This window comes from Aedes albopictus, chromosome 3 (genome assembly GCF_035046485.1).
Source record: "Aedes albopictus strain Foshan chromosome 3, AalbF5, whole genome shotgun sequence".
NCBI classification, from domain to species: Eukaryota; Metazoa; Arthropoda; class Insecta; order Diptera; family Culicidae; genus Aedes; species Aedes albopictus.
In genome coordinates, this window is record NC_085138.1 from 249899456 (window position 1) to 249913798 (window position 14343).

Genomic DNA, 14343 nt, shown 5'->3' on the forward strand with positions numbered 1-14343 from the left:
ATCGGGTTAAGTACGGTTCCTTTGAATTCCACTAAGAATTTGCATCCTTTGACAGATACGTATTTCGACCTCAACTGTAAGGTCGTCTTCAGTGTCTTGTACTTGAGTCGAGTCAAGTACAAGACACTGAAGACGACCTTACAGTTGAGGTCGAAATACGTATCTGTCAAAGGATGCAAATTCTTAGTGGAATTCAAAGGAACCGTACTTAACCCGATTTTCTTTTATTTACAGATATTCCCCTAACAAGCCCAGCTTAATCATCATCAGCGTCTGATCATAATTCATACCGCCCAATTGCTATGTTATCATGTTTAAGGAAATTGTTGGAAAAAATGATCCTATCGCGACTCGACCATTGTGGGTTGAATCGAATAACTTGCTTTCAAATACACAATTCGGGTTCCGCAAGGGCAAAGGAACAAACGATTGTCTAGCGTTGCTTTCAACATATATTCAAGTTTTTGACAGCCGCTTGAACTTACCGTGGTTCATGGCCTTCATACAAAAACAGTAATGTTTATCTACAGCTATGCCAAGTGTCCCGTGCTTAATTGAGCGCATAAACTGTGATAGTTGCTTTGAAGACTTTCCCAACTAACAATCAAACTCATTTTACAAGCACCTAGGACGAATTAATTCAGCATGATGCTGAGTAAAATTTGGATAGTTTTCAGGCACAACCTTTGTTCGGGTTTTGTTCACACAAATTTGGAGAAATTAGAAAGCAGTGTGTTGTGTACTAACTGAACTGTTTGTTGTTAAATCTTTTTATAACTATATAGTAAAGCCGTTATTCAGCTTAAGCAATAATGAATAAAAATAAATGAAATGCATTTTTCTTCAATTTCCACGAGAGTTTATGATCTGCACTAATGCCGAGAATGCATTCTGATACAATCGCCAGACTTTTTAAAAACTGATCCCGAAAAAAATCTGAAAGGATTTTTTCGAAGTAACATACAAAGTTCTTACCAAATAAGTTTCCAAAAGAGTTCTATGGCAACTCTTTTCAAAGAAATTGCCAAAAAAATTCCTAAAAAAACATTTTCAAAGAAATTTTTGAAGAAATTCCCAAAGTGTCGTTTGATATGTCAAAGGTTTTATCAAAGAAGTTCCCAAATAATTCGAATAATTGCCGAAGTAATTAGAAAAAATGCTTAAGGAATTCTTAAAATGATTGACGAAGAAACTCCAGAAAAAAAATCGAAGGATATGCCGGCGACATTTTCGGAATAATTCCAAAGTAAACTCCTAAAGGATTGTTGTTGCAGTTTCCAAAATAATTATCGATTAACTTTTCAAAAGATGTACCAAAAGATTTTTTAAATTTACAAATTGCCGGAAAAAAATCTCAAAGAAATTGTCGAACAAATTTGTAATAAAAATGCAAGCGATTCTGAAAATCAAAACCACTTAAATTTTTAATCGAATAACTATGTCAATTCCCCAATAAATTGCTTAACAAATTGTGGAAGAAAAATCATAAGGAATGACCGAAAGAATTTTTGGTCAAAGGAATTTCTAAAGAAATTGTCAAAAGAATTGTGTGAGGAAATGAGTTACGGAATGAATGTTCAAGACATTTTTGGAGCGGTTCACTCAAGAGATACAAATAATCGAATCGAATAACAAATCATTGTGTATTGCATCTTGCTCTGCTCTTTAGACTATCGCGCAAATGTCGTAATAGCAAGTAAACAAACCGATTATCCCTTGCACCACCTCAAAATGTGTAACCGCAACTGAAAATTTTAGCAACGAAACGAACCAATGTATGTTAAAACTGGTGGGAACATATTGTGGAGAAACGAAACATTTTTGCAGGGTGTCGAATGCGATGCAAAAGACGCAATACTTAAGTTGGAAACCTCTGACCGGGGGATCAAAATAAAAAGCGTTGTGATCCATCGGCGTGTGGGTTGACATGTTGATGACGCTCAGACTCTATCTACCGCATGCCTCTGCATGTGTGGATGGATAGCATTATAGCTAGGCAGTGGCGATGCACGTCCTACTGTCAACACCGAAAAAAAAACTTTCGATTTCTATACGCAAATGATTCACACATCTGCCTTTGCATTCGAAAGCCAACGGTTTTAGGAGGCACACACTACTCCTTTGCAGTCAGTCAGTCAGTGTGTGAAGCGGTACTGTATGCAGTGCATATTTACCGAACCTACTACCAACCACACGGAAAGGTGTGGATTGTTAGGAATGGAAAATCCCGGAAATTTGGTCGTACCTATACCCTGCACTGTTGGCCTAGGCTAATTGAAGCTAATCAAGATAAAACAAAACATTTTTTCGGTGGGTTTACATTGGGCGACTGAAGCCCGTTGCATCATTTTGTGTCACTTTAAAGGTCAGTGAAGTTTGTATGTATGCATGTAAATATGCCAATAATTCAAAACTTCGTTACTTAAAAATATCAAGAAGGACGTATTTTTGAAAATTCTGATACAAAGGCTGTTCAGCGAGATCATAAAAAGGTTGGCAGGGTTTCCCATGGCATAGGGAAAAGGATGAGGTTTATTTTTTCGAAAGTAGGTGGGTGGAATAGAATGGAATAGGTGGGTGGGGAGAAAAAACTCGATTATTATTGATCGGTGCTCAGTATGACGGGAACTAGATGAAAACCCTAATTTGGCTCTTGAAAAGTAAACGAGTTCCAGTTTTTAGTAACAATCCAAAAATAAATCACATTCTCATCTAAGGTTCCGGGTCATTTGGCCAAATGCCGTTTGGCCAAAAATGAAATGATAAATCCACTGTTCTCCACATCAGTATAACTCCCTGGATGGTAAAACTAGAAAGAACAGCCTATGATTAAAAGAAGGAAATATTTCTGATGAGCGTCTTGGCAGCTAGCATTGAGCTAGCATATCAAAACGTTCTTCAAAATTCTATTGATACCGTAATCCGGGGTCAAATTGATCACTTTAAAACAACTTTTGCGGATAACATCAGTGCCAATCCAAATATTGCCAAAAGAATTTCTGTAAAACCAGTACCCAGTGGATCTCCATGGAACCATGCGACAGAATTTAGTTCAACAAACTTACAACTTTAAGTTAAATAACTCCAAATATCAGAAAATTGGAAAGGTTACTTTGGGGCGAAATTGATCAGTATACAATTATGCATCGGTTGGAGAGGAAAATTTTCTTCTACCCTAAATTTTGCTCTTCTAAAACCGAATAACGCGTTTGAAATCTTACAACTAATGAATTTAATACTTTTAACGCAAAATCAAATTTTGAAATTTCCCCTTAAACGCCTTAAGGTAGGCTATTTCATTTGAAATAAGTGATTTCCTTAACAATAAATGACTATTTCATCATAAAATTAACAATTTTTTTTAACTGTTTCATGTTCTGATTAGCTACATAACTTCCCAGCCAAGGCTCCACAAAAATATTAAAATAGAAAATTTACGGGAAGTCCTATTAGCAATCGATTGTTCAGTAGCAATGATTTCAGCTAAATGGGAAATACATGGCAAAATCCTAAAATAATAAGACAAAACCAAACTTTTTCTAAAAAAAAAAAGGTCTACACTCATCTCTAGACATCTACGAACCAGATGACGTAAAAAGTTTAAGATCATTACAACGCTTAAAAGTTCCTAGTATGGAATTTCACCCGCTGATCAATTTGACCCCGGTTTACGGTACCACTTCGGCCAAACGGCATTCGGCCAAACGGCATTCGGCCAAATGGCCGGACCCCATTTATCCAACAGTTGCAGTACTGATCTTTTTCTTAAACTTTTTTAGATTAATCCATGCACAGAAACCTGAGATTCAGACTTCAAAATTTGAATATTTTATATACATAGAATTCAGCCAAAGTTCACTTAATTCTTACCACATTGGATGTGTTGAGAATATTTCATGCAGCAAAGTAGCCACAGAACACCCACTATCTTCCCGAGCAGGAATGAATAACTAACACATAACTGCTGCATACCAAAGTCAGGTATCATACCAAGATAAAGTATTGGTCGGTTAGCCTGATATTGAAAATAACTAATTTTGGTATTATGTAGGTATTTATATAATACCTCAATAAGTTATTGGTTTAGTGTTGAGGACTGCTGGAGATATTATTCAGTTATGGAAAAATCACTATTTGTATGAAAATATCGCCGATTATTATTTAGGTATTGCCATACCTGTGGCCGAATTCCGGTGCACAGTTTCTTCGAAGAGAAGAAATTTTCTTCCATTGCCCACCAGCAAGAAAATTTTCTTCTCTTCGAAGAAAAAGTGCGCCGGAATTCGCCTACTGATGTCATTATTCACGTATTTTGCACAGAATACACACCAGTTATTATTTTAGGTATTTTACCTCTTATGCAGGGCTACTTAATACCTCGTTCAGGTTGTAGTTATTCGGTTTTTCATACCTGAGTTTGGTATTCTCCAGCTATTTTCTCCTGCTCGGGTTGTCTATGATTCAGCCTATCGGTGCATGCCCCCCTCTATAAAGTCTATCAAGCCCACCAAACTGAATCTGCTAGAAAGCTCTGGTGCAGAAAAGTGGAGAAGCAGAACGTTCACTGAACCACCGCACCGTGCACTGTTAGACCGATGCTGAACGAAGACCGACGCGATGGATGGATATTATGTAACCAAGCAACTTTGGTGGTAAGTTTCTCTTCTAACCAGGCCGTTGTCGGTCGGTTAGGCTTGCTGCTGCTATGCTGCCTTCTGATTGCTTGTGACTGAGGCTTCAGGGTATACGTTGCTGTAGTAGATACACTAATTGCAGACTAGAAGAAAAGCCATGTCGAATCAGCGTGCTTCTCGCCGCGGTTGAATTTCTTTGCTTGGTAACCCACATTTCTGGGTGAAGAATGTATTGGAAGTTGGTATGCTACAGAAAGTCCGGTAGGGGTGAACTGTTGTCCAAAGTCTGAAGGGTTAATTCTTAACCTGAAATGGCTCAACCATTCTGGATTGGCTCCATGGAGGAACATTTTCAAAGGAATGCGATCTCATCACCGTCCTCATGGGTTCTGACAAGCACCTCGGGAGAAAATATGGTCAACGTAAACCATATTAATTAAGGATGACTGCTTATTTCAGCCATGGGTTCCAGACAAAATTCCTATTCGACTTCATTTACATCATTATTGGTGCTTCGTACACATTCACACATACAGGGGATGGCCAAAATGTTTGGGATAGCCATTTTTTTTCTCTCATAAAAAAGTTCAACATGCTGTAACTTTTCATAGAGTGTATCAAATATTCTCAAATTTTGACTGCTTGTCAACCTAATATATGTGCATCATTGGTACAAATTTGAGCTCGATTGGATAATCTTTCGCGAAGTTATAACCGATCTGGTAAAACACTATTTTTAGACTACTAATTTTTGAGCTGTCATTTCTCGGAGACCAGTGAACCAAATTGAATGAAATTTTGAACTACTATCCACAATATATTAATGATTGAAAATCATTTAAAACATGGGTACTTTTTAAACGTTGATGATGGATTGACACTTTTTGCATCTTTTTTGAAAAAATGCATTTTTTTACATCAGTGTCATAAAATTTTATTTTTGATATTCAAAGATTTTCTACTTCTGTTCATAAGATATCTATAAAAAGATATATTAGAGCCTATTTGGATTAAAGGAAGAGCACATTTAGTATTTTTTGTGCAGTATAGTAAATTTGATTCATTTTCCTATATTAAATGGGAGAAAATGTTAAATCATCATAACTTTTTTTTAAGTTTAAAAAGTATCTATGTTCTGATGAATTTTCAAGCACTATTCTATTGTTGATAATCGCTCAAAATTTCATTCAATTCGGTTCACTGGTCTCAGAGATATGACAGTTCAAAAATTGATAATCTTAAAAATAGTGTTTTATCAGATCGGTTATAACTTCGCGAAAGATTAACCAATCGAGCTCAAATTTGTACCACTAATGCACATATAATAGGTTAATAAACAGTCAAAATTTGAGAATATTCGATGCACTCTATGAAAAGTTACACCATGTTGAACTTTTTTGTGAGAGAAAAAAAAGTTGCCTATCCCAAACATTTTGGCCACCCCCTGTAGTTATGTTGGATTCCAATTCAGATCGAGCACAAAAACAGATTTTTGTGAAACTTTTACCGTAACCAGAAAGGTCTTCCATTCGTGTCAAATTTTCAAGCCAAGTGTGAATCAATGTTATTAAAACAATTTTAAAAATTTTAAAATGTATTAATAAGTCCAGGATTAAACTTATGGCCTTTCTGATCAGCTATTGCAATTGACAAATAGTATTATTTCACGTATGGACTGCACTGTTTATATTTAACTATAACCCAGTTGGAACTGGTTACTATTTGTTAATCACCTTATCGTTAAAATTTAGCTTGATTGACCGCCCGTAGATGCTACTCCAGTATCGCCAGACCAGCTACACTCACCCAAGGAACCAATAATGAGATTATCTACCGGGGACTGACAGGCATCTTCAGTGTGTGACCGTTGGTGATCTTCTATTTTTAGGCGACAAAGGCGCCTGCCACGTTAGGTTGCTGGTCAATGTGGGGGAGGGAAAGGAGGTGTTGATTGCAATCGTTTGTACCCATATCAGACCGAATTTACCTCTGCGTCTGCACAAACTCATGCGGATGTCGGAGTGTTGGTGGGATATGGTTGGCAGAGGGTTCACACATTGCACAATGGGTCCAGAGCCGTGTTTACGAAGACAAAAATGTTTGTGCCTAAACCATAAGTTTTAGATACATGGTGTCTTTGGGAAACTTTCTTCTTATTTTTCGACCTTTTTTTCTCATTATTGTGAAATTACGGTGGTCCCTCCAGTTTCGCGGATCCAAACATCTGCTTTTTAATAGTTTTATGTACGTTCATGAAATGTTCTACAAAGTTGTAGAAGAACTTATTTGGAGCAAGTTTGCCGAAGAAACCATTATTCTATCTCTTATGGTTCCTAACTTATAATTTTTTTAAAGATTCATGTTAGGGTGATCCATGAATTTCATTTTTCCTGAAATAACTTTTAATTCGTTCGTTTCTCGTAAATACTTTGTTCCGAGCACTTTTAGAACTATCAACGACGCATATTTTTTCCAAAGAGCTCAAAGTTCTAACTCTCATAGTTAAAAAGATATTGCCATTTTTCTTCGAAAAATCACTTTTTTTCAAAATGTCATATCTCAAAAAGGAGCAAATAGATTTTCAATCTACCGGTTGCATTGGAAAGATTGTACTCTGTTCTATTTATGGTGAAAAAACTGTAGGTACCTTTTTTGTTAAAAGTTTTTTTTGAATTTTGAAAATACGATTTTTTTCATGGAAAAGCAGTTGTAACTTTGAAAATCGATGAGATACAAACTTGGCGTCTTCGACAAAATTGTGAGTTTTTGGCTGCTATAAAAGTGCCTAGAACAAAGTATTGCGAAAAAATCAACACATAAAATAATATTGAGTAAAAACAGATTTTCATATGGAAAGCGGAACAATTTCAGCAAACTCGACTAGTCTTTGTTAGATAGATCGAAGTAACCATGTCGAAAATATTTAAATTTGCTTATAATCCATAATTCGTTAATGAACTCAACTTAAAATGTGATTTTGAGCTGATTTCCATCAATTTAATTTCAATTTCATCACTTCAATGTATGGATAGTGAAAATGTCAATCACTAGTATATGTTTTGGTTAACGTAAAAGCCTATCAAAGTTACATGATTTACAATATCTTATCAACATTGTGCCTAAATGGTGATGACAGTATAAATAAACATTGGTTCTACAAAGAAATGGATGACCATTTACGAAGCTACTTTGATCTATCTAACAAAGACGAGTTGAATTTGCTTGAAATGTGTCATTTTTCATATGAAAATCTGTTTTTACTCAATATAATTTTGTGTGTTGATTTTTTCGCAATACTTTGTTCTGGGCACTTTTATAGCAGCCAAAAACTCACAATTTGGTCGAAGACGCCAAGTTTGTATCTCATCGATTTTCAAAGTTACAACTGCTTTTCCATGAAAAAAATCGTATATTCAAAATTCAATAAAAAGCTTTAAACAAAAAAGGTACCTACAGTTTTTTCACCATAAATAGAACAGAGTACGATCTTTCCAATGCAACCAGGAGATAGACAATCCATTTGCTCCTTTTTGAGATATGACATTTTAAAAAAAAGTGATTTTTCGAAGAAAAATGCCAATATCTTTTTAACTATGAGAGTTAGAACTTTGAGCTCTTTGGAAAAAATATGCGTCGATGATAGTTCTAAAAGTGCTCGGAACAAAGTATTTACAAGAAACGAACGAATTAAAATTTATTTCAGGAAAACTGAAATTCATGGATCACCCTAACATGAATCTGTTAAAAAAATATAAGTTAGGAACCATAAGAGATAGAATAATGGTTTCTTCGGCAAACTTGCTCCAAATAAGTTCTTCTACAACTTTGTAGAACATTTTGTGAACATACATAAAACTATTAAAAAGCAGATGTTTGGATCCGCGAAACTAGAGGAACCACCCTAATTTCACAATAATGAGAAAAAAGGTCGAAAAATAAGAAGAAAGTTTCCCAAAGACACCATGTATCCAAAACTTATGGTTTAGGCACAAACATTTTTGTCTTCGTAAACACGGCTCTGGACCCATTGTGCATTGGTGCGTGGATTATTGCGATTATTACTATGAAGCTGAAGCGGCACAGTTCGCTTGATGGCATAACTCGTAGGCGTTATCTAATAGATTGAAACTGTGCTGTGAAAGTTGGAAGGAAGGGAAACGGTTTTTCAACCGTTTCTGGTTCTAGCGATGGCTATGAACATATGAATATACATGAGTTGTATGTGTAGAGAGGAGAGTATAGAGAAAGTGGATAGAAAGATAGATATAAAGTAGAAGAAAAGGGATGGGCTTCGGATTGAACCCAGGACCTTCTGCATATGACCAGCAAGCCCGTCTATTTAATCGCCTAGTCGTTAAAATTCATGAAAAAACTGGTAGCGTATAACAATGGGACCGTCCATTAATTACGTAAGGGTTTATGGGGGAGGGGGGTTTGAGAAATCTTACGCGCCATACAAATTTCTTTGGGTTCTGGGGGGAGGGGCGAGGGGGTGTCGGAAAATCGGTAAAACTCTCTTGCATAATTAATGGACAACCCCCAAGCCAAGTGGGAGAACAAAGGAAGAACCTCGTAAAAGTGCAATCAAAAAGCGGAAGGAAAAGTATGTGCACAGATCGAAAAAAGAGTGTAAAATTCTGTGACATATGATGCACATGTTTGGAGCGTATTTTCACATGACTAAACTGAAGTTTACATAACGTGTAAATCTCATTATGTTTATCTGTGTGGTACCGTAATCCGGGGTCAAATTGATCACTTTAAAACAACTTTTGCGGATAACATCAGTGTCAATTCAAATATTGCCAAAAGAATTTCTGTAAAACCAGTACCCAGTGGATCTCCATGGAACCATGTAACAGAATTTTGTTCAACAAGTTTAAACTTTAAGTAAAATAACTCCAAATATCAAAAAATTGGAAATGCCACATTGGGGCGAAATTGATCAGTATACAATTAAGCATAGGTTGGAAAGGAAAATATCCTTCTCCGCTTAATTTTGCTCTTCCAAACCCGAATAACGCGTTTAAAATCTTACAACTAGTGAATTTAATGCTTTAAATGCGAAATTAAATGTTGAAATTACCCCTTAAACGCCTAAAGGTAGGCAATTTCGTTTGTAATAAGTGATTTGTATCACAATAATTGACTATTTCATCATAAAAAGAACTTATTTTCAACTATTTCATGTTCTGATTAGCTACAAAACTTCCCAACCAAGGTTCCACAAAAATGTTAAAACAGAGAATTTACGGGAAGTCATATTAGCAATCGATTGTTTGGTAGCAATGATTTCAGCTAAATGAGAAATACATTTCAAATTCCTTAAAAAATAAGGCAAAACTAACTTTTTTCTAAAAAAATAAAAATTTACACTCATCTCTAGACAGCTACGAACCAGATGACGTAAAAAATTTAAGATCATTACGACGCTTAAGAGTTCCTAGTATGGAATTACAATATAGTACCCGAATGATCAATTTCACCCCGCTGATCAATGTGACCCCGGTTTACGGTACTGAAATTGCGGCGCCACAAATAGGACGCTATCTTTAGGTTACCTCTTATTGGTCCCTAACAACAAGTTGGTGAGTAGAGGTCGAGTGCGAGGACAAACTACTCCCCTTTTTTTCCTTCTAAACCCTGAGGGAGGGAAGGTCTGCTAAACGGACACCCGTGTGATCGTCAGTCGTCACCACTCCCTTTGGCCTTGGAAGGTGGGCAGTGTCAACCACACGCCCGCGTCCAACTGTTTTGCAAGCATCAAGAACTGATGACTACGTGCAACCCGATCTGACCTGCTGAAGGCAAGCGTATCACTACCCTTCATATTGGTCTATATGCCGACGGGTCTTTCCCCGCCTTTGGCAATATAAGCAGTTTTGTACCTTTTAATTCCGCCCTAATTGCTTATCCTTTGAAAGATATGCGTATTTCGACTACCACTAGTAATCTTCCTCAGTGTCAGTCATCCACACTCATTCGAAGAGGGTATTCTGCATAGAGGGTTCGAAAAGTCGATACAAGAATAAAACCAGGCTCTGCCTCTTCCAGACTTCCGGGAAAACTTTCTCGTCCAGGCATTTCTGCTTAGCAGACCTGAACATCTCGGGAGCCTCTGCAATATGACAGGTCTGGACCTGGGGCCTTACCTACGCTAAGGGACTTTGCTATCCCCGCAAGTTCCACATCGGTCACCCTCTCCTCATCTCCAGCCCCCAGTCCCCGGCTGTCCTACAAAAGGAGGCCAAGGAATGGGATCATGGCGCGGAAAAAGCCGCTCGACGATCCTTCTCCAACATCTCTGGAGATTGCTCTTTCGGAACCATTATACCTCTCTTTTTATCCATCACGATCTTGTAGGCATCATCCCACGGACTCACATTGCCACCCTTACAGGGACCCTCAAAGCAGGCCTTTTTGCTTGCCATTATCTCGGTCTTCAGCGTGACTTTTGCAGCGCCGAACATCTCTCGCCGTTCGTTTCGCTCTTCCTCTGATCGTGCTCGCTGCATCGGCGCAGGTCCGCAATCGCGTCGGTCCACCAGTAAGCCGGTGGCCTCCCATTTCTAGGGTGGACTCGCCTAGGCATGGTCGCATCACACGCACGTGAGAGCACCGCTACCAGCTCGTCGCCGTCTAAACCGAATAAGTTTCGCTCACGGCGGAGCGCCTCCCTAAATACCCCTTCGTCGAAGTATGATGTCCTCCACCTGCGAGGGCTTGGCCTTGGCCTAGCCGCCTCTTCTTCTATCCGCTGTCTGCTGTTGTTGTAGTCGATACTGTAGCGAACCGCCAGGTGAGCTTTGAGTGTAGCCATCATCTACTCTCCAGTTCGAACTACTTGTTAGGCCAGAGCTACAAAAGGTCACGTCAATAATTGACTCCGCTCCGTTTCGACTAAAGGTACTCTTGGTACCGACATTAGCCAAGTCGACATCTAAGATGGCCAATGTTTCTAGCAGGATCTGACCCCGCTGGTTCGTGAAACGGCTTCCCCATTCCACGGCCCAGGCATTAAAGTCGCCCGCTATTACCACCGGCCTTCGCCCTGTTAGCACGGTCGTTAAGCGGTCCAGCATTTGCGTGAACTGCTCGATCGGCCACCGCGGAGGCGCATAACAGCTACAGAAGAAGACCCCGTTTACTTTGGCGACCACGAAGCCCTCATAGGCAGTAGACACCAACTCCTGAACGGGGTATTTACCCGTCGTCCATATCGCCGCCATTTTTCTGGTCCCATCCGCGACCCAGTTGCCGTTGCCGGCGGGTACTCGGTATGGGTCCGATATGATGGCGATATCCGTCTCCCACTCAGAAACCGCCTGACAAAGCAGTTGCTGAGCCGCATCACAGTGGTTCAGGTTCAGCTGCGTTACCTGCACTGTGATTTGTTGTTCACTGCGGCTTTCTTAAAGGCCGGGCACCTTGGACCACCCATCGGATGTCTGTTGTTCGAGGATTTCCCGGTACAGATCATGCAGATGGGCAGACTCGTACAGCTTTGGGCCTTATGACCTTCAGCGCGGCATCGCCTGCACAGTTTGCGCCTGTCGGGGCCTTTGCAGTCCCACGACTTGTGTCCTGGTTCCAGACACCTGAAGCAAACCTCTGGTGGCTCGTGGAATGTCAGGTGACATACACATCAACCGACCTTTATGCTCCCTACTTTAACGGACTTTTTGACGTCCGCCACAGGTAGCTGAACCAAAGCTATCTGTGTCCCTGCTAACCCTTTCCGTAGCTTAACGGCTGCGGCGGCCACCTGTACATCGCACTGCTGCCACAGTGCCGTGACGAGCTCTTCCACTTCGGTGATCTCATCAATGTCCTTGACCTTCAGAGTCGCCTCATGTGTCAGAGCCCTCACCTGCACACCCTCACCAAGGACCTCTTCTGCCAGCCTTTTATAGGCGGCGCCCTTGTGCTCCTTCTGGCGCTTCAGCTCCAGGATCATATCGCCCGTACGAGTACGTCTAATACTGCGTACGTCGGCTCCAAGACCCTCAAGCTTGGCGTCGCTTCGCATCGTCTTCAAGACGTCCGAGTACTTGGACTGTTCCGTCTTGATGACGATCGCGTCGCCTTTTTCGCGCTTGGCACCTGCCCTATAATTACATATCTGGCAAACGTCAACTGTATCACAAATCTACCCACAGGGATTCAATATATGCTTTCAAGCAATTTCGGAATACATGCACCAGTACGAACCACATATAAAACATAAACATAAAATTCTCTACATGATAATGCACGCTGTTGATCTAATTGCTTTCACTGAATACGCTTCGGCTGATTATTTTCACCATTAGCGATTCGATGGAGCAAATGTGAACGCGCGAGAAAACAAGCCACCGTGAAGAGGAGTAACATTGTCCATATTGAACCATTGAATTAAAAATACCTATCTATAAGTAGCACAAGTTACTGGCTCTGAAGAATATGTTCATATACTCCCACAAGGAACCAATGAGATAACTGCTTGGGACTAATAGGCATCAAAAGTGCTTGGTGATCTTTATTTTAGGCGAAAATGTCGTCTTACGTCAATTTACAGGTCAATATGGGGGAGATGGAGAAAATGATGAAAACCCCTCGTAAAAAGTAGAGAAGGGGTAAAAAATATGTAGAAATATTCATAGTAGAAAGAAGCGGACGGGCAAGGGTTTGAATCCGGGGCCTTCCGCATACAAATCAATTGCGTTAACCGTAAGATTACCAAGCTTGTTAAAGATGAAATAAATATCCACTAAAAAGTAAAAACAGTAAACATATTTCAAGATTCCATAAATTTATTGTAAATTTAAGCATAACATTTATAGTTATATAATATTGCATTCACATTGACTTTTAGAAAGATTGAAAAAGATCAAATTAGCCCTACTCTACGGTACCTAAGAACGCCAACAACATCACCTGCAGCCAGCCAGAATGGAGCATTATTATGATGCGATGATTATGATTGTTATTCGTTTTGTAGAGCACCATGCGGTGCGCAGAGCGCATTATATAACAACCATGTACTAACGCTTGTCGGTCGGCTCCAGCCCAGAGCAGCGGCCGAGCAGACACAAAATTGAAGAAAATTGGATGGAAAACGAAGCAAAAGCGCACTTTACACGCACACTCGACCGAGGGAAAACCACAGCGACTTAGCTCTTGGGCGCAGTTTATGAGAGACCCAATGCTAGTGCTCAGCAGGCCAATAAAAGGGGTCTCTCTGTTGCTGGGCCTTGCAGCCAGCCACAGCCCATGGGAGAAAAGCTACCCCTTCGGAGGTACACCACCCAAAAGCACCACATATTGGTTCACCCACCGATATCTATCGAGCTCATTGGCGAAGCTACGACTTTTTGTAAGGGGTGACAACTTTTTTAATGATGGGTATAAAATATTCAAACGTTTACTAAATCTTTTTTTTTATCTGTATTAACAAGATTTTTAGCCCTAGGCTAGTTCATCTCGAGAACTAAATCTTGCATAATTGGTCTTGCATAATTGGTCATCTTGGCATAAAATCTGTTGGTAACTCCGTGTTAATTCTTATTCATTATCATTGGTTTTATATATTGGCTATGCGAGATTTTTTTAGGAAGATGTAGTTGTTCATCAAAAACATATGTGAAATTACCATAACGAACGTGGTTTTTTTTAACTTTAAAACTAGTTAAGTTAAACTAGTCTAGTTAAAATTGGCATAAAGGGGATC